At 42.2% G+C, this 20,070-nt stretch overlaps 1 protein-coding gene across 1 annotated transcript in view; it reads right to left on the bottom strand.

Moving 5' to 3' along the window:
• Positions 1 to 13,538: 13,538 nt before the first annotated feature.
• CRADD (CASP2 and RIPK1 domain containing adaptor with death domain) overlaps positions 13,539 to 20,070 on the bottom strand; it is a 237,579-nt gene continuing 231,047 nt past the window's right edge. Inside the window, exon 4 of the transcript XR_008529686.1 lies at positions 13,539 to 13,601. The gene's annotated coding sequence lies outside the window, so the exon portion shown is untranslated. The remainder of the gene's footprint in view (positions 13,602 to 20,070) is intronic.

Raw genomic sequence — 20,070 nt, 5'->3', positions numbered from 1 at the left:
TGCTCTTTCTTAGATGGAATGCTAGATGCTTGACTTCTTAGTCCTGAACCTGTCACGGAAAGTGCTTAGATAGGCAAATGCCCAGGGAAAATGGCAAGGGGTTCCTCTCTTACCTTGGGAACTGGGTTCATTTCCCTTTAAGGACCTTTTCAATGTTCAGATTTTAAAACATTTTTAAATTGGATAGTGTAGTCCCATAATTCAATAGGAGTGAAAAGGTGCACAGTGGAAAGTCAGTTTCCTTCCTCTTCTGTCCCTCATGCCTTCTCTCACTGCCGGGCGGCGAGCATTGTGCTGTTTTATGTGTCTTTCCAGAGATGATGTCCTATGCACACGTATGTATTGTTCCTTATGGAGAGAGAGAAAGAAAGAAAACACAGCCTTTGTAGACAAACTCTCAGAATCTTCAAAAACACAAATCCAACAATCGGGTTAAACCCTGCAGTGGTGTCCCGCTGTTTAGAGTACGGGACAAACACTGACCTGCCCTGTCTCCTTTCCTTATTCCATGCTGTTCCACTGCCCATAACTCACTTGGTCACTCCTGCTTCTCCCCCAGGTGTTCACTTACAGAGCTCCTCCGGGATGGCCAGGCCAGGTTGTGTCCCTCCCTCTGCCTCCCCCGACCCCGTGTCTGTGTCCTTAGTTGTAACAGTCCCTATAGTAAGGTAATTGCTTACGCAACTGTCTTCCCAACCAGGCTATCGGAGGACAGGGACTCTCCTGTCTTCACTCATCAATATATTCCCAGCATTTAGCACAGGCCTAGCACAGATGAGACATTAAAACATAGTCATTGAACCAGTGAATGAAGCTCACTACACAGACCTGGCTACTTACATTCCACCCCATTTCTTGGCACAAATGCTGGTTGTGGCTGAGTAACTTGTTTTTTCAGAAGCAAGAAACCATTTTTAATGATAAAAGCTCGAATTCTAAATGTCCATTTTCTGATATTTAAAGATAAGTCACACCCTCTATTATATGAAATAAGGATTTCCTTTGATCTATTCACTGCTTAGCTCTGAAAAGCTCTAACTTCCTCCATTCTCTGACAAACAAATCTCAATCTGTATTAAGCAGCTTCTAAACTGGCCATAATTTTCTGTGCCCAGAAAAATAAACCAACAGATGTTTGGAAAGGGCATTTGAGGAAATGAAAAATTATTTATAGGAATACAATGGAGGCAAAAATTTACTGCCCCCCAAAACAATCATATTTAACAACTGTTAAAACAAGACAATCAGCCCAAAATGGAGTCACTTATGTTATGCCCCATGTTATCAAACCAAGACTTAATTACGGTTTTGGCTCCCCCAGAAATGGAATCTCACACGAGTCAATCAGGGATCCCCTGACCAGCCGTCGTGAGGTCACGTGCATGATGGACCCCTGCCACCCCCTAAAGGAAAGTGACCTTGCTATAACCAACTGCTTTTTTACCAAGTTTATTTTCCTCATTCTCGCTCCCTTCTGCCTATAAGTCTTTCATTTTGTACAGCTCCTTGGAGTTCCTTTCTATCTGTTAGATTGAATGTTGCCGAATAAGAATTGATTTTTGGTCAAATAAACTCATAAAAGTTTTAATATGCCACAGTTCATTATTTACTTTTTTAATCCTCACCCAAGGATATGTTTATTGATTTTAGAGAGAGAGGTAGGGAGGAAGAGAGAGAAACATTGATTGTTTGCCTCCTGATCATGCCCCAATCAAGGATCGAATCCCATAACCTAGGCATGTGCCTTGACTGGAACTGAACCTACAACCTTTTGGTGTACAGGATGACTCTCCAAGCAACTGAGCCACCCAGACATAAGTACCTGTTCAGCCCGTGGAGCTCTCTGCTTTCTCTCTGCCTCAGGTGGTGGTGGGTTAGTCCCTCTGGGATCCTAGTTTTGTGGCTTTAGTGTCATGAGCTTGCAGACTTTATCTGAACTTTTCTTTTACAGAACTGGGTCAAGAAACTGCTGGAGTCGGACTGGGTCCAACTGAGAAACCAGACCAGGTTGGAGTTGGGCTGGGTTCAATCTAGACACTGGACTGCGCCTGGTATAAGGATGCAGGTGAGTGAACTTTTGTTTTAAAGTTGAACAAGGAGATTAACCTTATCAAAGATAATCTTGAATTACAGTGGCCACAGCTGAGAATGGTTAACCCGGATAAGTTTATCCATTTCCAAGGCTCTCTAGATGGGTCTTCATTAACAAGAGTGAGTGGGGGAAGGGTAGGACAGTTGGGATACTTGGAGTTGAGTGGGACAGGAATGGAGGACTGGAGAAATTTACCTGTCTGCCACCCTGGCCCCTGAGAGGAATGGCAGGAAGCACATTCTACAGCACCCGTCTTGATTTCTGACGCACTTTCTGCAGGTGTTGGTATATAAGGGGACCCAATTCAGCAGGTGGACTGAGGCAGTGGGAATCCAAGAAGATATTACAAGCAGATGGGAAATTGTGGCATGCTTCTGAAGGATAACTTTATTCACAGAAAATCCACAACTCATGGCTGAGTAAGGGAAGCAGCGCCCAACCACTGGAGAGGGACCTGGGAATATGGAGGCAGGAGTCAGATTTTAAAAGGGACCCAGTTCCAGCAAGGTTGTTGAGAGGTGAGTTGCAGTAGTAAGACAAGGTCATTGGGGAGTGGCAAGCGGGACCCTATGCCTCAGTGGGACCATGAGGCATCAACAAAGCAATGAAGGTGTTGGTGGGATGAAGATGTCTGTTATACACAATACTTGGCTCAAATTTTTATTTGCAAGTTTAATAGTTTGTGGTTTAGAGTCAAGAAACAACCCATGAGTGTCCACATGTTCAAAGCAAAAAAAATGTTTTATCAAAATTCTCTAGTCAAGTTGTCATGTGCTGGGTCTCTGTGTGTCCCTCCAGTCTCATTTCCTATAAATTTTCCCCATCCCTATCTTCCTAACTCCCGACCCCACACCCTCAGTCGGCCACAGCAAACAATTCATAAACCTCCAGGCTCCCTGAAATGCCCTTGCCTTTACCCACCCTTAAACGGGCTGATGGACATCTTGCCAATGCCACCGCTTCCCATCCAAGCAGAGTTGATTCCTCCCATCTTTCTCCCGCTACTCTGTATCTCAATTAGTGTATTATGATGAGGGCTAAATTTCAGCCATTATGCACCAGGTTGGCTGCACCAATTGCAAAATATGCAAAATATTTTAATACTTATATGGCCATTGATTAAAAAGCTGCTGTCCGAGACCCCCGTGCACCTCCCCCTCCTGCTCCTCACCACCCAAGCATACTGAGGCTTGAGGCTGTGAGAAGTAGGGCCCTGCTCAACACCCTGGCCAAGATATTCTCTCGCTCTCACTTTGGGAATCCCCAAGTGTGGATCAGAATTTCTGAGTTCAAGTCCCATCTCTGATTTGTGATTTTTTAAAAAGATTTTATTTATTTATTCTTAGAGAGAGGGAAAAGGAGGAGAAGAGAGGGGGAGAAACTACAATCAATTGCCTCTCACACACGCCCTGATTGGGGACAAGGCCCACAACCCAGACATGGGTCCTGACAGGGAATCGAACCACCAACCTTTCACTTTCCAGGACCATGCCCAACCAACTGACCTACAGGGCTAAGGAATGTTGTAGTAATTTTGAATAAAACATTAATCTGAGCAAGGCACTAAGAAACTCCAGATGAAGAAAGCAAGGTCTGGCCAGCACCAATCAGCCACTTGGGTTGACAGACATTGCTGCTGACCAACCCTGTCACACCCAAGGACCAAAGGTGGAGCCAAAAGGCGGAGCCTCATTTCTTAAAGCCAATGCCGTGGCCTAATTGGTGCCAGGTTTCTTATCCGACTTCAGTTGTCTAAATCTCTCAGGCCATATGATAAAACACCATTTTCATTTGCCTTTGGTTTTTCCAGAAAGCTCCTGAATGGGCGGGTGAGCTTGAAAGCTGCGAAGTCTTCTGAGAATCGGCATTTCTTGGAAGTTCTTAAAAGCCAAGGCAATATTCCCTGGAAAATGTGAAGTTCCTGGAGTTTATTAGGAGCTTAAACTTTCGGTCAAAGTTAAACATCTAGAAAAACGTTCCTGGGAAGTGTCGTCAACACCTTCTTAATTGGCTGCCTTGGCACCATCTCAAGGCTGTGGTTTGTATTCCGATGCTGGAGCAGCACCAACCCGGATCACAGTCCCCTTCTGGCATGGAAGAGAAGTAAGAGCCTCAGCCTGTGTTTCTGAGTCAGGGAAATAAAAGGAGCCTGGCTGTGGGAGTTGCATAAAACGTATTTACATTAGTGTTGGAAAGTACATTTCTCCCCAGGAGGTTACATCCCTTCAAGTGCTTCCCCTTTCCTCCTGCCTCCCTTTCTGCCTCCATCCCCACAGTCAGAGTAAGAGATGAGATAAAAACCTGGTGCTCGATGTATGGCTTCCAGAGGCCAAGGTCTAGGCCCAGTGACGCCCCTGTGTGTTTGCATCTGGACGGGGCAGGAGTGCGGACCACAGGACCCAGGTCGAAAGAACAGGGGTGCCCCCCCACGCCTCCTTTCAGTTGCCATCTCTCAGCCCAGCAGGAGGGCTCAGACACTACGGGCCTATAGGCACAAGGGGTGGGACCCCTTCTAAAATTGTAGCTGGCATTCTTTCCCCTTCCTACCACTTCCTTTCATCCCCTGGTCCTTCTACCCTCAAAATGAACAGGACGGGATAGGAAACAGGCCATCTTTCACCATGAAGCAAGCTCTCAGTTTTCAAGGTGCAGTCACCAATGTTAAGCAGCCTTTGTTTTCAAAAACTAGGGACCCAGTTCAATGAACAGGACATCACTATGCAAAATATGAAGAGGCTGCAGAATAGAACGCCATTTGTTCTAAAGAGCACTATCACAGCCCCTGGCTGTTTACCGGTGGGGGTAGGGGCCACCATCCGCAGATGGTTTAGCGACAAATTTATACCATTTCCATGTGTTAGCAATGCAGTTCTAGGAATGAATCTAATCAAAGTGCTATTTTAGCAGGGAAGATGTTCTCATTTAAATCCAGAAAACCATTTTGGTCTATATTTTTAAAAAATCAAAATTCAGCTGACTTTCTGTGATATGCCATTTAAACATTACAGAAATATGTGTATGTGTTAAAATAGTAGTGGCACCAATGGGTTATCAATGAACATTGGAAAGCATCAATCTGGTAACATGACAGAACCTCAGAGAGGATATAGTCACAATGTAAATGTCAAAAATGCTCCACTTTTTTTTTCATTTATTGAGTTGAAATCCAAACTACTTTAGAGCCATAAATTTTGCAGCTTATATGCCCATCAGACCAATCAGAGAAAGAACTTCCAATGCTTTATTTTAGGTTATGTCTACACACAAAACTAATTTGACTAAGTTCAGTTCATAATTTTGTTAATTTGGATCAAACCTTTGGCTTAAGTAAATCTTAATGTTGTTCAAACTCTATCCCAGTGGTGAGGAAGGGTGTCAAATAGAGATACATTATCAGAACAAAAATGCCAGCTGTTTATGGGAGACACGGGAGACAACAGGTTACGGTGGCTTAGAGCTCAGGCCTTAGATTTCACGGCCCTGGATTGTCTCCTGGGCTCTGCCACTTGCTGGCTGGCTCAATTTGAACACATTACTTAACCACCCTCAACATCAGCATCGTAAAATGGTAACAGTAAGAATGCTTAAGTCACAGTGATAGTATGGGGACTAAAGCTGAAAATGCACATAAATGCTTATCAAAGCTACTGGCACATAAAAAGCCTTCTATAAATATTAACTATTATTGCTATTATAGATTGGTTTCAAAAAATGTTCTAGCAATGAAATCTTTCAAAATCTGATTCCGCAGCTGGCTGTTGGAAGCTGGAATTTGCCCCTCGGATTGCCGTCGCCATGGGCTCCCCACCAGTTCCCGCAACTTCATTAATGAGCACCTGGCCGTGCCAGGTCCCGGAAGGGAGAAAGCCAATGGACTGGGAGGATGGTATTTGGCATAATAGACAGTAACTCATTGTGAATCAGGAGGGGACATTATCTTTCAAGTCATTAATGAATCAAAAACCCAGCCACGGTATCAAGCCTTCCAGGTAACGGCACCATCAGCACACAGAACCTGGTGGGTGATAGCAAACTTGCTTGAATCTAGGAGCATCAGTCCCCATCATCACACGTCGTCCCTCAGGGCCTCTCATGCCATGACTGGGTTTGGCCATTTGGAGTCCAAAACACAAAGCCAAGAGACCACAGTGACAGTCGGCATCTGCCCTTCCACAAGTAGGCTGTTTTCGCCATGAGACCTGATATGCACAAGTGGGCCTTTGGCACAGACATGTGTTTATCCCTCTTTTCAAAGCCCTAATTTTCTGCAGCGCCAGTGCATAGCACTCTGGACATTGATTAAGTAGAATAGACAAGACTATCTTACTTATTCAGAAAAGGGCAATCATTTTCACCTGGATAGAACTAAATATGCCCAGTATCCTGAGGATTAAATCACCGTTACTTACTTGTAGCAAGGCAGGGGAGAAAATATATTCTTTTTCACTTCCAAAAGACAAACAGAAGTACTTAATGTAAATAGGAAGAAGCACAATTTCTTTATTGTGACCTCCATATCTAAATTGTTACAGGTTAATATAATCTATACGCACAATTTGGAAATAGGTAAATGCTCTGTGGGCAGGAATCCTATAGTATACTTAAAATCTAGCACAATACCTAGAACAGAGTGTGTATTCGTGAATATTGAATAAATGAATGTACATAAGCTCTCTCACTTTTGTGCCTCTGTCTGAATCTCTACCTTTGTCCACTCAGTAAAATTATCTGCTCAGCTGCCATTCATTCTGTGAAATCATTTCTTTCACTTTAGGTAGGGGAAGCCCTCTCCTCTGCTCCCATAGTATCCACTACATCCATGTCAAGGTTCTATATGCCAATGGCAAAGTTCACTCTGGCTAGTTCAAGCAGAAACAGATTTGCTAAAGGAGAGGGGTGACCTACAGAATTCTGGAGAGGGAGAGAAAACCAGTTCAATGCTACCATGCTGGGAGTAACAGTCAGGAGAGAGCCTAACCACACTCGCCACTTGACTCAGGAGACATAGCATCTTCTTCTGCTGTTCCTTAGCACTGATCACCCACTGAAGACCTGAAGATGTAGTAAGCATGGCCACAGCCACCTCAGAAGTGATGCCTCTACCACTCTTCTCATTGGAAGATTCAATGTCCTGTACACAGCTGCCTCCTCATGTTCATCACTTCTGCCTCCATGTGGTCTAGAACATGCAACTGGAAGAACGTAGGTCACATGTCTGAACCCTACCTGTGGGTGGTTCTGGGAAATGTGGGTTTTAGTTTTCTAGTCTCTGTACCAGAGGAAGGAAGCAAGGTGATAGGTATGTTGAGTGAGCCATCCAAATATATGTGTGTGCTATGCTTCATAACACCGTCATCTCCTTCACTTGGTGTGCATTCCTGAAAAGCTAAGAGAAAAAAAAATAAGCACCACGGTTCGGTGCAGAAAATCTAGTATCTGACCAATAGGAGTTCCAGAAAGAGAAAACAGAAAAGAAGAGAAAGAAATAATACAAATTAATTTCCCAAGATGAAGGATAAGAGTCTCCACATTTAACATTGTGAATTTTAAAAGACCCTAGACACAGCTGTATGAAATTTCAGAATACCAAAGGTGAAGATCCTGTAAGCTTCAGAAAGAGAAAAAGTCATCTGCAAATGAACAGGAAAGAAACAGACTGTCACAGCAACACTGGGTGCTAAAAGAAAATGAAACAAAACTTTCACAACTGAAGAAAAAAAATCATCTCTGACTTGAATTCCATTCCAGATAAAATGTCATTAAATAATGATAGCAGAATAGATACCTTTACATGTGCAGGACTCAGAAGTTTATCTCTATCCATGCTCCCCTTGGGAGTTACCTGAGATGCGCTCCAGTAAAATGAGGAAGTAAATCAAGAAAGAGAAAGTCAGAAAATCCAGGAAATGGTGTGTCCAATTTAGAGAAGAACTGAAGAGAAGGAAAATAACAGCTAATTATCAGTCCCAGAAGGCAGTCAGTCTCAATTAGAGGAGGTAAATGGAGATTTCAATAGGAAGGCCCTGGGGAGAAAAGAACGTTCATAAACTGGATAGCATGCTGGAGACGTTTTTAGGAGCATAAGAGAGATGATCAAGGCAGAGAATATAAAATTTAAGGCAATTAGAAATTCCAGGAAAAATAAAAAACTATAAAGTGAATGTAATCATAGCTTTAATACTCTTCTCTCCAGAAAGATAATAATGTAAAAGCTGTTTAATGATTTTCAATTTTTAAAATCAGCAAAAAGACAAAGCACACACAGAATAGACTCTAAATATCGTCAACCTTAGTGAAAAAACTACAAAGAGAAGTGGAAAAGGAGGAGACGTGAGACAGAGGAACAGGTGATTGTGTAATATGTGATCTTACAGAGTAAAGAGCATAGTGTCCAGCATCCTTACAACCCCACCCTGACATTTAGTACTAGCACCTCAGTTTCCTTTTGGGTCACTTCTCGTGCCCAACACATGCAGTCTCAGTGAAACTGTCAGTCCACATGCCCTACAGTCTCCAACCAATGGTTAGGCATGTAGCCCAATATAAGCCAATCACAATTCCTCTTACTTGTAAATTAAGAATCCCCCATTAATTCATACTGGGCATAGCCCTAAAGAGACAGTGCATTAACTTCTACTCCTTAGATTCCCACAACAACTCTTATTCCTGGCTTTTTTAAAGTCTGACTCTTCAGCTTCTTTGATTCTGTAGGTGTCTGTCCTTCCCCTTCCCACATCAAACCAACAACAACAACAAAAAATCCCACAATCTTTTTTGCATAAATTAGCAAGAATTGATACCAATTGATAAGATTGTATAATAAATAGAAATTCAATTATAGTGTTTTAAATTACAAAAGATGAGAACTAAAAACAGTGATGTAAGTATGTGAAGGGTGAGGGGATTAGAGAAAGGATTCAAGGAATGTAATTAATATCTTAACAGGAAGTCACTGTAAAAAGTATAAAGTTGACAAATCATGAAAGGGTAGAAAGGATAGCAAATTATTTGTCAGTATGGAGTTCAAATTAAAAACTTTGAAATTTAAAAAGATTAATGGTCTCTGGGGGAAAAAATGAACCAAGTTAGTTAGAAGCAGGACAGGAGACTTTTTATTATAAAGTCAGCTTAACTTTTTTTTTTTAATTTAATCTTTATTATATTTTTTTTTCATTACCTTTTAGTCCCCTTATAGTTCCCTCTTAATTGAAAAGTGTTTTAATGTTAAAATAGGTAGGGAAAAAAAGATCATTGGTCTGTCATTTGAGGAGGTGTTTCAGAATTTCAAAGCCCATTTTAAAAAACAAAAGAGAGAATTTCAAAGCCTTCTCCGATAGTCAGAAGTCAGCCTGTGGAAGCAGCTCAGGAAACTGACACATGATGTAACATCCCTGCCTCAGACCCCAAGAGGAGGAAGGCTGCCTGAGCTGGGGCCACAGGCTCCGGGGTGAGGTGGGGTCCAATCACCTCCTCTGAATGCCCTCACCGGACCCCCACCCGGGGCCCACCTTAAGCATGTCTTGGCATGTTCTTGACATGACCTCAGCAAATGTAGAGTAGTTGGCATAGAACTTGGATGTTTTGGTTTGTTCTCTGCCCATCTCCTTACCCAACATTCACCCCTCTTTCCTGGAATATTAGAATTAGTCTTATCTCTAATTCTGGGATAATTCAAGGAATAAAGAAAACTAATCTCCATGTTTTCATATTTTTAAGACCATGATATTTGTTTTGAATATGAGTCATAGTTTTTACTGTGTTTTTTATGGTATTTTACTGATAAGACAAGGGGACCTTGATACTGAAGGTGTGGAGATGGCGTATTTCCCAGGGTTGAATTAGGGGAAACCAGAAACTTCAAGTTGTGTTTGTTTTTCTCCACCAAGGGAAGCTCTGGAGGTCATTTAAGCCATGCATGGAGATTGTTAGGCATGGCAGATTCTGTGGAACAGAAAAGAAAGAATCCCACAGGTCTCTCGCCAACCATCCCGAGGAGTAGGATTGGTATTACAACATTAGCATTCAGCTCAAAACATGGCCACATGTGTCCCTTCCCTACCTCCACATTCCCATACCCTTGAATGACAGTGACCACCCTTTCTCCACACTCCCCTGCCATGCTCGATCCTAGGTCTGAAAGACAGTGAGTGTTCAGAATGGGGGGAATGAAGGAATCTGAGGCTGGGAGATGGAAGAAATGAGATAGACTAGGAGTTTTCAGGCTGCAGACATTCTGGAGTCAGGGGAAGAATTACACGTATTCACATTTTCAAGGCAAGCTGCCCAGCACCTTCAGCGCATCACTGAGTCATATCTGAATATTCCCAGAGGTGTCTTGGATGTGCTAATGACCAGTCCCCTCATCCTCTACTCTGGTTCTCTCATTAAGATGTTTGCTTCTTTGGCTCACTTAACAATTATGAAATGGAAGTGGTAATTCTGCCGCATAAGAAAAAAGGATGCAATCACTGAGGATGTCAGGAAATACAGTCTGTAAAACTAAGGTATTATGGTTATTATCACAGTGTAATGCTCGGGACAGCTTAGGAAGTGCTAATAACAATAAATTGACCTTATAAAATTTATCCAGCATATCATTTGGGCATGTCACTGGGGGAGTCCAATCCCAACCTTATGAACCAGTGTTGATCCATTGGCACAACCTTAAGTGCCAATAGCACTACTTTAATAAACTACAAGGCACTGTTATAGTGATTTTAAACTCAGCTGAAATCCCAGATGATTTCTGTTCAAATTCTGGCTCTAGTATTTAGCATCTGCATGACCTTACAGGGATAGATCTAGATTTTGTAGAGCTTGAAGCTTCTATAATTTGAGGAGCCCTTTCAGAAAAAGAAATTTTTAACAAATTCATGGATTCAAAACCAGCACAGGGCCTTGGAAGAGGCTTGTGTAAGTGAGAGGCCTGAGCTTAAACTTTATTAGCTTCACAGTAGAACTGCCTCTAGATACCTGAGAAAAGTTATATGACCGTTCTGAATCTCAATATCCTTACCTATGAAGTCAGGATAATAATCATTACTCTGTGGAGTTAGGAAATTTAAATATGTATTCCTTATATACATAATATATATCGTAAGTTGTATTGAAAGTCAACATTCTAGGACTCAAAAATTGGTTGCTTGTTATGAATATTCAAATGCAGAGAGACAATATACTATAAAGATTAGATTAAATCTTTTTCTTTTCCTGAACTCTGTCTGATTGTGTTTGTATGTGGACAGAGCCCAATGGACACAGGGACCAGATGATTTTCAGCCCATGTCATTGACTCTCAGAATAACAATAAAACATGGCAATGCAGTAGCAGTTGTCAGATGGGGTCTTGCCAAGGACAAGGACAGCAGGTTGAGGGACCAAGGAAGGGAGGGTTTTAACGTTGACTTCACGTCACTATGACATTACCATTTTGAAAAAGTGTTCTAACAAGCACAGCCTCATTTAAACTACATAGCACCTAGCAGGGGCAGAATACTGGTGGTAACCATCCTTCAGAGGGTCTTTGTCAGACAACTCATACCAAACCCCACAATCCTATGTCTTCATCATCATTGACCCTAATGTCAGATACAGCGGTAAGTGCTTTCCATGTGTTTGCTCTTTTAATCCTCTAAGTACCATTCTATTCACTTGACTGAAAACCATTGGAGCTGAGGTTCTTACTAGGATCTTCACCAAGGACTTAGAACTAACATAGTTTTGACAGGTTTGTTAACAGATCTATGTTAACAGATTTGGAACCCATAAAAGGTTTGAAACCTGTGAAGAAATTGCTTAAGAGCCCTGGGCTGCATCGGAAACTGAATCTGTATCTCCTGCAAGGGAGTATATTCTCATCAACGATGAACATGGATAACATTACCAACACTACAGGTAGATTCGATCATTTCTGGGGAGGTGTCTTATTTATCTCTGCATCGCTAACATCCAGTACAGTTGCTGACAAAAATACACACTATGAGATGAGGGAGCAAATGAATACTTTGGACAGGCAGCAAATGAGGGGCAGGGGCAGGTCCAGGAAACCCAGGGCTCCTGACTCCTAGCCAGAGCCCTGCTACCACTGACACTGCTGCCCCTTCTCCATGAGTTTGGCTGATGTAACAGAGACCCAAAACACAGTGGCCTAAACAAGATAGAGGCTTATGTCCTTCTTCTGTGCAAGCCCATGTAGTCAATTACGAGGCAAGAGCAGGCAGACTTCTTCCCTGTACACACCTAACCAGGAAGCTTCAGATATCACTTGCAGGCACATTGTACTAGCCAAACTAGTCACATGGCCACATCTAGCCACACAGAATGCTGGGAAATGTAGCTTTTCTGCCCATCAAAATTTTCTTTTATTATAAAAAGCAGGGGAATGGTAGTCTTAGCCACAGAGAGGTAAGCTGCTGTATACAGTGAGAAAAAAACCAAGGAATAGCGATGTTTACTTACCTGTAAGATGTAATAATAATTATAACTTCCCTGAGACTCAGTTTTTTTTTTCAATGCTAAACAATAACAACAATCCTAATTAGCATTTATTGAGCATGCACTATATTCTAGGTCCTATACTATAAACTTATTTTGCACATTTTATCTTCCCAACAACCCTCCAAGGCCAGCATTATTATTACCCCTTTCATTTTAGGTATGAGGGAAAAGTTAAGTAACTTGCCCAAGGTGTCATAGCGAATGCGTGAGTAACAAAGCCAGACTTGGGTTCACCGACTCCAACGCCCCATGCATGGAACCCACTTGCTGCCACCTAGAATGGAGATTGTTGCAATATTTGCAGCACAGGGCTGTTGCTAGCAGGAAAGGTGATGTGACTGACAGAGCACACAGTAGGTTTTCTCTACTCTCCCCAGGGAATGCCATGCACCTTGCTGAGGCTTCAGGCTTCCTTGCCTGAGTTAAGAATCTGGCTCCGTAGTCCACACTGCCCAGCTCATGGTTGCTGGAGACAGGCTGGAGCCGAGAAGAGAAAGAATTCAGGTTTGAGAGAGAAGAGGAAAAAGCAATAAACTGAAAAGTCACAGTTTTGCAGGCAATGGAATATATTACTCAGAGATTAAAATGTCACAAGGATTACACGTCAGCTCCAGAACTTGGAAAATATTTTTCAATTATAATTACTCCTTGCCACCAATGCAGAGGACTATTTCCCTTCCTGGGAAGGAGCTTGCCCCACTCACTGTCCTCCCAGCCTTCTGCAGACCTTGAAAATTTCCTCTTATTTATTAATATTATTAACAATGGCCAATGCCAATGAGCACTTACTATGTATCAACTACTTACAGCTCATCGATCCTTCAATAACCCTGTGGGATGGATACTATTCATTTCACCCCCACCTCACAAATCAGGAAACGGGTCCAGAGATATTAGGTAACATGTCTATCTTCACAGAGCTGGCAAGAAGAGAATCAGGATCTGAGCCCAGCTCACCCGTTCGGGAGTGGACTCTTGACACTCCTTGAAACTTCCTCTTCAGGGCCCAATTCTGTTCATGGGAAAGTGAGAAACAATATAAATCCTCTCAGAAAAACCTGGCAAGTCTTTTCTTTTTCTTTTGCATTAAGGCACAATGTGAGCCAAAAATCCAAGGCATGGAGGGTGGACCAGGGAATGTCAACTCCAACCCCAGCTGGGGTTAGTAAGCGCAAGTAAAGGTTAACTTGCTAGTAAACCTTCAAAAATGAAGTTGTAGAAGAATATTGTTAAATAGCCAATGTCATAAATAGTATGTACAGTGTGAGTTCTATTTAAAAAATAAGTTTAAGTACACATGCACCCCTCTATAAGCTTACAAATCAAGTCATCACAAGTTCTTCTGAGTAGCAAGATTATGGACAAACTTTGTCATCTTTTTAAAAAAAATTTTGAAGACATTGTAGTGTTTATTAAAAAGCTCTCAGTTTACTTTGTTTTTTATTAAATTATTTTTGTTGTTATTTTATTACAGTTGTCCCATTTTTCCCCCTTTGCCCTCCTCCATCCATCCTACCCCCCATTCCCACAGTCAATTCCCACTCTGTTGTCCATGTCTGTGGGTCATTCATATATGTTCTTTGTCTGGTCCCTTCCCCTTCTTTTATGTGGTACCCCACTCCCTATTTCCACTCAGACAGTCCTTTTTTTAAAATCAAGTATAATAGCCTTTAAGTGACTGATTTGGGGGAGGGAATAGAAGAACTATCTTAAAACTGATTTTCCTTATATGTATCAGTGGGTCTTTAAGATTTTTTTTTTAGACTTGGAAAAGAAGAAAACTTAAAAATTCAGTATCAGAGCATTCATTTCTCAGATTTCTAAATAATAAATTAACACAGCGTTTATCCTATGTAGCTACACTGTTTGTTTGTTTGTTTGTTTGTTTGTTTAAAGGAACAAGTATGCCAGGAGAACAATGAGAACAGAAAGGAAGGCCCTGAGACTTACAGAATAAGAAAGGTGCGCTAGCACAGTCCTACGAGCTTCCTAAATCTCACTGGCATCACCAGGAAGACTCAGAGGTGATTCAAGTTCAAGGAAGATCTCAGGCTTGTGCCTGAAACCACCTGGAAAAAAAGCTCATAGTGAGGATGGCTTCCCTCCCAACCAAACAAGGCACTGCTTTTCTTCCTCCTTCCCTCCCTCCCTCCTTTCCTTCCCCCCTTCCTTCCTCCCATTTACTTTTCTTTTTCATTTTGAAAGAAAACTACACTTACAGAAGAGTTGGAAAACAGTACAAAGAATTATTTTTTCCTAAACCATGTGATAGTAAGTTGCCAATCCGATGGCCCTGCACTCCGAATGCTTTAAGGGGTAATTCCTACAATCAAGGACATTGCCTGTGTGGCCACAGTCCAAACACCAGAACCAGGAGATACACAATATAGCACTACAAGCTAGTCCTCAGACCTGGTTTGGGTAATGCCAATTGTCCCAATCATGTCTTTACAGCGAAACAATTCCACCCAGAACCGAGTTACAGTTGGCTGTCTCTTTTGTCTCTTTCAGTCTGGAATCATTTCTAAGTATTTCCTTGTCTTTCACAACCTTAACAGTTTCGCAGATTTCAAGGCCCCTAGAGGGCCCGCACTGGGAGGTTAAGGCAGGGTGCAGGCAGAGAGAGGGCCTGGGCCACTTGTCTTTCTTAGGGCCCACGGGTGGATTGCTTGGGGAATCCCCCATTAGGGCCATATCGACCAATTCAAACCAAAAGAGCCAGCAGACGCCAAGAACCCAAACCTTCAGTTCTTCGATTGGGTCAAGAACCATTGCAAGGGGTCATGCTGACCTTAAACAAAAAATGACTAGGTATTCCATCACCGGAAAGAATTTATTGGGGGAGGAGGGGAGAACTGCAATCGGGTACATGCAGACGTAGAAAACCGTGTGTGTGTAAGAAGAGGGGGCCCCTTTTACAAGGGGAGAGGAAGTTAAGACAGGGGCTGTTCCAACTTTCGAGCTCTGCTGTAAACCCAGAGCGGTGAGAGAGCTCCTCCCGCAGGCCCTCCCCATCCCTGTCTCTGTCACAAATTTTGACAGCCAGCAAAATCAAGGTGGCCATAAAGTGGCTCTCCTGATTTGTTGTTGCTGTGGAAGAATCTGAAAAGTGCTTTGACCGCCACTGAGAAAATGTTTTCTTTCAGTGTGTGATGAAAAGAAGGCCCAGAAGATGTTGGGAAAGAGAAGAGAAAAAGGCATTAAAAAAGAAAAAAAAAAGTCAGAGAATTCAGCCTCATATTTGGAAATCCTGTTCTCCTCTATCATCATTACTGACAAAGGCAAAATCCTTGTATGTGCATTATGACTTGGGGGTTGAAAAGCAGATGGACCAGGGCTTCCATTTATCTGTGCAGGCAAATGTTCTGACATAGCAGCAAAAGTAAACAGGCCTTTCTCACCCCTGAGTCCCCCCTCTCCCTCCCCTACTCCCTCCTCCTGCTCCAATTCCCTTCTTTCATCCCCCCAAAAGCAGTTAGCCAAGATTTCAGCAAGACTGAACTTCATGATGAATGAGAGGCCCCCCAAGCAACTTTTTAGTGTATAAAATACACAAGTCACAAAGTGTACAATTTTAACCATTGTTAAGAGTACAGTTCACTGGCATTAAGTATATTCACGTTGTTGTGCAGCCATTTGCCTCCAGATTTTTTCACTTTGAAAAACTGAAACTCTGGGTCTCTGAAACGCTAACTCCCCATTCCTCCCTTCCATAGCCCCTGAAAACCACCATTTTAATTTTCTGTCTTTATGAAGTTGACTACTTTAGATACCTCATCTGACTGGAGCCATAGAGTATTTGTCCTTTTGTGACTGGCTTCTTTCACATAGCATATGCAGAATTTCCTTCCTTTTTAAGGCTGAGTAACCCCTAAGTTCTTACAAGTTATGTAACTATGTTAGTGTGTTAGGGCTGCCATAGAAAAATAACTCAGACTGGCTGACTTAAACAACAGATATTGATTTTTCTCAGTTATGGAGGCTGGAAGTCTAAGATGAAGGTGTCAGCAGGGCTGGTTTTTTTCTGAGGCCTCTCTCCTTGGCTTGCAGATGGCCACCTTCTCCCTGTGTCCTCATACAGCCTTTCCCTTTGTGCATGCATCCCTGGTGTCCAAATTGCCTCTTCTTCTAAAAACACAGGTCAGATTGTATTAGGGCCCAACTTAATAGCCCCATTTTAACTTAATAACCTCCCTAAAGGCCCTATCTCCAAACACAGTCATATTCTGAGGTACAGGGGGGTTACAGCTTAAAGATACAAATTTGGGGGGGACACAGTACAGCCCAAAACAGTAACTTTCCTGAGAAACAGATTCCTCAACTGTTTGAAAATCACAGTGGCCACCTTGTAGGGTGCTGTTTCAGCTTGTGCCCTTGATGCACTGAGCACAGCACTGGGGCTCGGCCACTCTGCTATGGGATCAGCTAACATCTACGTGTTTTCCCAAGTGCTACTGTGGGTCCTTCCAGCACATACTGGGTGATCCCTTGACAACGTGTGTTGCTTCTTACATCTTGAATTGGCAGGGGCCGGGCCAGCCAGAGGAAGGAGACCCAGGGTCATGCCACTGAGAGAAAGGGAGAAAGTAGGGAGACAAACACAGGCTTCGACTGCTCAACTCTTTTGCCCCAACCCGGAACTTGAGAGCTGCCTTATTTTCATGATGGATAAATGGTCACAACTGACTGAGTATGTGCCAGGTATTGAACTAGACAGTCTGTTGAAGTTGTCTCATTTAATCCTCTAGTAGCTACTAGTATTATCCCCACTGCTCAGGTGAGAAAAACTGAGGCCCAGAGAGTTTACATAATTTGCCAAATCACAGAGATGCCAAGTGCCGGGATTCACACCCAGCAGATCTGCGTGCTAAGCCCAAGGGCTTCCAAGAACAATGACATATAAATTATACATGCATGTGGATGAGAATAATAAAAGTACTTCTATAACAAGGGAATATGGTTAAAGGATAAGGCACTGACTATTTTTCAGTTAAAATTTTCTATATCCTCAATAGTGCCTTTCAAACTCACCATTTTTAATTGAAATTACTCTGAGGAAAGACTCTGCATGCTGGGGCACTTCTCTCTTAAGGACTGAAAGGAAAGCATACATACTGGCTCTTGGGTACAGCAGCATAAAGAGTTATCGTTCCATGTGTCCTCACCAGGCATTTAAAGAGCAAGCATCCACCTGCCCCCTTACGGCTCCATGAGTCTCCATCAATAATAGATTCTCAAAACATTCCATTTTTGTTGTATTTTTTCTTCTTTCTCATCATTCCTTTCTTTTTCTTCCTTTCTTTGTTTTTAAAGAAATTCATATAAATGAGTTTGTATGAATTTATCCTTGGAATGTGTGTGTTGCAAGCTCTGGGTCCCTCAAATTCCAATGATGTGATGGATGTCTCAGATTTGAAGAGTTCTGAGAAGAATCACGGAGGGTTGGGTGTTTTATTGATTTTCCTGAGCTGTAGAATATTTTATTCTCAAAGTAGTAAGAAAACCTTAACCTCACCACACCTACTGCCTCAGAGGCCAATTTCTACACTATTCTCTAAGAAATTAGTGAAGTCCTTATAAGGATAGCAAGAAAATTCCTCCCTTTGCTGATTGTTTCACTTTCTGGGTTCCAATGGAAAAAAAAATATTTTGCATAAATAATTTCTGACTTCTTTGCCCTAAACCCTGGACAGATTTGATCTTGTATGATCAAATTCATATGAGGTCGGTAATATCATAGGTAATTAAGAATCTGCGATGCTCTCTCAACATGACCCAATCTTACTTTTTCCACTTCATGGAGAGCTCACTGACATCCTCAACTCTCTAACAAAACCTGCTGGTTTCACAGCTCGTTGCACAGCTTCTTCTTAGAAACGGGGGGCCTGGACACTTTGCATCAGATGATGTTGCTGTGTCCAGATAAAGCATCAAAAACGCACCAGACCTAAAGAGACTGTGAGGGGGCCTGAAGAGAGAATGTGGCCTGGTTAGGAAGCTTCATTTTAGATGGCAAATATCGAGTCAGATCAATCTTGAATGCAAGTCACAGAGCATATAACCACAGAAACAGAGGCAGAGAGAGCAAAACCGGAAAGAGAGAGAACACAAGGAGTCTTGAACAGGGAAGAGCTGCTAAGTAAAGAACAATGGTTTCTCCTCTTTGAGGGAGATCAGACCCCAGTAATGAGTTACTATAGTTTCCTGCATAGTTTTCCAGTTCCCCACAAGGCCTGAATATGTAGCTGCTGAGGTGGTTTTCTTTGCTAAGTCACTGAACATATCTGTATTTCTATCAAAACCCCCAATCTCTTGAGATGGCCTCAAGTGTATCATTGCTTGTTGGTTCTGTTTGTTTTTGCAACTGAAAAGAGTCCAACAGCCTTGTCCAAAAATGAATTCATAACCCTTCTCTCCCAAACTTACTCTTTCTACCCACTTTTGGTATCCTGTTCTTTGATTTCTCCCAGTATCTTACTCCAGTCTGTTGATCCGTTTTCTAGGTCCTATCAGTTCTGTCTTCACAATACAGTTTCAAAATATCAGGGTTGGTAAATACTCCTCCCACAGAACATGCCTCTCCCATCCTTCGCTCTTACTTAGCAGACTTCACTAATTGATCACTGCTTTCTTTCCCACTCACCTAAGCAAGGCTAAAAGCAATAATAGCTATATTCTTTGAATACTTATTTTATACACACACACACACACACACACATACACACTCACACAGGTGAGAAAACTGAGGCTCAGAGAGCAGTCTGGTTCCACCCTTCCCACAGCTGGCAGGGCAGCAGGGATACGTAGTTTACAGGCACCTGCTCCTTGTGGTGCAGAGCGAAGTAGAAAGGATGGGGGTTGGATCTGAGACCAAACAGAAGGACAGGAGAGAAGCCTCTTCTGATTTTGTAGCCAAAAGGAATCTGTCCTGATTCTGAAAGCCCATAGCGCTTGATCCAGAAGTTTTCTTTTGCACTTAACACTGTTTATCATATAGTTATATATGTGCATTTGCATGTAACATATACTCGTATGTCTTTTCTCCTTTGGACTATAGGTTCTGTAGGTCTGTTAAGTAAGACACAAGTGAATCATTGCCATTCCTGTCCTAATGTCTAGCCCTGTGCTTTGTTCAATAAATATTTATTGAATGATATAGATGGATGTCTGTGCTTCCTCAGACTAAGGTGAGTGGCAGGGTGTCAGGGAGTATGCCAAGCCACGAGACAAACCCCTTACATTTCCCTGGAGAGTCAATTTCACAGTGTGGTAAGTGATTTTAAATGTAATTTTTATTAGAAAACAAAAAAAAAGTCAAACATAAAACTTACTTGTTTTTCTTTTAGATAAAATAATTACTTCCAAAAAATGCCAAGCTCTTCATATATTCATTTTTTTCCTTTCATTTTCTTTAAAACAAGTGTTGCCTGAGCATTTTCTGTATGCCAGGAACTGCTCTACACAGACAGGATTCCTGCCTT

This window comes from Pteronotus mesoamericanus, unplaced genomic scaffold (genome assembly GCF_021234165.1).
Source record: "Pteronotus mesoamericanus isolate MK-2021 breed Mesoamerican mustached bat unplaced genomic scaffold, CSHL_Meso_final contig_56, whole genome shotgun sequence".
NCBI lineage: Eukaryota > Metazoa > Chordata > Mammalia > Chiroptera > Mormoopidae > Pteronotus > Pteronotus mesoamericanus.
Note: the sequence above shows the minus strand (reverse complement) of the source record. Positions and strands in the feature narration are given on the sequence as shown.